Source organism: Pteropus vampyrus, unplaced genomic scaffold, assembly GCF_000151845.1.
Source record: "Pteropus vampyrus isolate Shadow unplaced genomic scaffold, Pvam_2.0 Scaffold1000006833, whole genome shotgun sequence".
In the NCBI taxonomy this organism is placed as follows: domain Eukaryota; kingdom Metazoa; phylum Chordata; class Mammalia; order Chiroptera; family Pteropodidae; genus Pteropus; species Pteropus vampyrus.
In genome coordinates this window covers 1-3345 of record NW_011921235.1, presented here as the reverse complement: position 1 = coordinate 3345, position 3345 = coordinate 1, and the positions used below count along the sequence as shown (strand labels likewise).

The following is a 3345-nucleotide window of genomic DNA, read 5'->3' as shown; positions in this document are numbered from 1 at the left end:
TAACAAATAGTAGAGATCATAAAACTGGAAAATGTATAAAAAGAACATTTTCAAATTAAAAAATGAGATGATAATGTTAAAATGTAGCATACTTAAATATTTCCAATTTAGTGGCACTTGAACCTTTCTCAACTCTTGCCTTCACAACGCTACCTAACTCCTTTTATCCCAATGCGCCAACCCTCTTTCCCAGTTCTTTCCTTTCTATTCCTTTCTAACCTTCCCTTCTGGTTCTTCCTCCCTTCCTCCCTTCCTTTCTCCCTTCCTTTCTCCCTTCCTTTCTCCCTTCCTCCCTCCCTTGCCCCTTCCTTCTTCCCTTCCTACTTTCCCTTTCTACTTTCCTTCCCTTTGAAATGTGATGTAAATATAAAATACTCTCCCTGGAAACACACACACACACACACACACACACACACACACACACACACACACACACACACAACAATAGTGAATGACTTATAGATGTAATTCGCAATTCAGTTCTCAAAGTCCATCAAAGAATTCACACCAGGGAGAAACCCTATGAATGTAATGAATGTGGGAAAACTTTCTCCAAGAAATCATACCTCAGTAGACATCAGAGAGTTCACAAAGGAGAAAAACCTTATGAATGTCACGAATGTGGAAAAACTTTTTCTCAGAAGGCAACCCTCAGTATGCATCAGGGAATTCACACAGGGGAGAAACCCTATAAATGTAACGAGTGTCGGAAGACTTTCTCTAGTACTTCAAACCTCCGAGCACATCTGAGGTCTTGCACAGGGGAGAAACCCTATGAATGAAATGAATGTGGAAAAAGTTTCTCTCTGAAGTCATATGTTAGTGCACATCAGAGAATTCATACAGGGGAGAAACCTTATGAATGTAATACAGGTGGATGTTTATTTAGTCAAATCTTATGTAATTTACACTCTCCTTTGTTATTATAATAAAAATCTTCCATACTTTGTCCAAACATATTGAAAATAATGGAGAAAATATACATGGCAAATATAAATACAAGACTAAAGCTCAAATTTTGATAAAAGTTTGATAAAAGTAATATATTCTTACTTTAAGGTAAGGAGGAAGAGACTGAGGACCTTAGAAGCGATAGTAGATGCAGAAGATGTGCTCGTGAATGTGTTTATTCATAATAATACCATCAAATAAACTCAAGTGCTCTTGTTCCCACTAAAGCTGTATTAAAAACATTATGACCAGCAAGCAGGGGACACACATTACTTTTAAGTGCACCTGGAGTGTTAAGACAGATTTCCCATGTGAACTCCTCAGTGAATCCTTATGACTGCTGCTGAGGGGATGCAGAATTAACCATAAGAGAATTCTGTATAGGACTCAAAGCTATCTCTATATGCTTCACGCTGGACTTGGGGTCGCAGGGGTCTAGAGAGGAGGGCGGGGGAAGGCAGAGCACACTCAGAAAAGAAGAATATGAATGAAACACACTAGGGATATCTGAAGAGACTGCTCAAGACCTGAATTAGCTCCAGGCTTTGAATCCTAGTCTCACCTCCACCCTACAGACCTTAAGAGTTGGTACCTTAGCTCACCTTAACCCATTCCTGGCTTCTGGGTGTAGCACATGTGCATATGTATAAATATTTGTGTTTCTCCCAAAATTTCTATGCTAAAATCCTAACTCTTAAAAATGATATTAGGTGGGGCCTTTGGGTGGTGCTTATAGACCCTCATTAATGGGATTGGTGTCTTATAAACGAGGCACCAGAGAGATCTCTAGCCCCCTCCCACCATGTGAGGACACAGCCAGAAGGTGCTGGCTACCAACCAGGAAGAGAGCCCTCACCAGAAAGTGACTTCCTAGCACCTGATCTTGGACTTCTCAGCCTCCAGAACTATGAGAAGTAAATTTCTATTGTTTCTAATCGACCCAGTCTTTGGTATTTTATTATAGCAACTTTAATGGACTAAGACGTATTTCAAAACTTACGTGGAGAGTAAGAACTATCTTCATTTTGGCAAATACAAAGTTGGGTCAAGTCAACGAATAAAAAAATCTTAAGTAGAAAAGTATGGATTATTGGATTTGAAAATACTGAATTGGTTTGTAAAAGGATGAGTGTGTGTGTTAATGTCCCAAAAGTCTTTGTGCCGTTGAAAGCTTTACGAACTCCAAAATTATAAATGATCCAAATTTATAAAGTTATCATTTAAAGGCTTAATTACATATAATTCTTTCATATTTAGATCTTTGAATTTGAATAATACATTTTTAATTTTTTGTATATAGGTCCCTCTGATTGAAAATGTGACAAAACAAACACTACTTAAAATTCACAAAACTAAGTTTAAAAGTTCTGTGTCTGGGTTTATACAAGCCAAAAACATTATGTAGGGAAGCTAGAGCTGAGGACAGAGGAAATAGAGTAAAAATCCCCAGGAAATAGCCAAATTTTCAGAATCAACTTCAGATTTTCAAGGATTATGAATTGGTGGGCCTCCAGTCAAGATCTCGAAAGGGCAATGGGAACCGGGTGACATCTGGGTTCCAGATGAAATTAAGAGAAAATCATCTAAGGTCTCTCTGACAGATTGAGAGTAGAGCTGGAATGAGAGATCTAGAAGGCCCAGAAGGGTGCAGAGGTACATGTAGCTGGATGGTGAGAGAAGGGCAGTAGTTCAGCCTCCTCTTCTTATTGTCCCCTCCCCGCCCTCAGGAACCTTTGCAACTAGGCCACAGCTCTGTGATGTGAGTCGGCCTGGGATTGGTCCCCAAGTGAACTTCCAGTGCTCAGTTGCCAGAAGGCAGCAGTGATTATTCACACCATGGAAAATCCTCTCTTCTATGAAGAGCATTACTGCTACATGGAAAAGCTTCATTTTCACTCCGTGGGTGATTGACACCATCCTCGCCTTCCTGTGTGGGCTGGGGCTCTTCCTCCTGTTACTCTTCTGCTTCCAGTAATCCATCCTTACCATCAACCTAGGAAACACGGAAACATCAGGAAGGTAAGGAACTCTTGGCCCAGACCTAGCAGAGGTGATCTTTTTTCTTATTATTTCACCTTTTCTGAATCACCTAGAGAAAATGGTGAGACGGGAATTCTTGGGAATGAATAGAACATCACGTTCTAGGAACAAGCCAGGCCGAGCAGGGGTTAGAGCGAGCACATGGATTTTGATCTGAAGATCTTGGATCAGGAGTCCAGGTGTGGTGGAGGGCTCCAGGGCACAGTCCCAGATGCAGTGACTAATGGTCAAGGACTGGATACTAAGTAAGAGTTGGATCTCTTACTTAGGCCCTTGAGCACTAGTTCGCCAACCGCTTTCCACATGGCAGGTGTCTAAGTCTAGCCTCTCCTCTTGTTGGGGCTGATCCGAGTG

General features: G+C 40.9%; 1 long non-coding RNA gene across 1 annotated transcript; it reads right to left on the bottom strand.

Annotated features, from left to right (window-relative positions):
• Positions 1 to 1904: 1904 nt before the first annotated feature.
• LOC111735762 lies at positions 1905 to 3267 on the bottom strand. The gene is made up of 2 exons (XR_002778966.1): positions 3041 to 3267; positions 1905 to 2944 (listed from the first exon to the last, which is right to left on the bottom strand). It is a non-coding gene; the product is annotated as an uncharacterized LOC111735762 (long non-coding RNA).
• Positions 3268 to 3345: the final 78 nt, after the last annotated feature.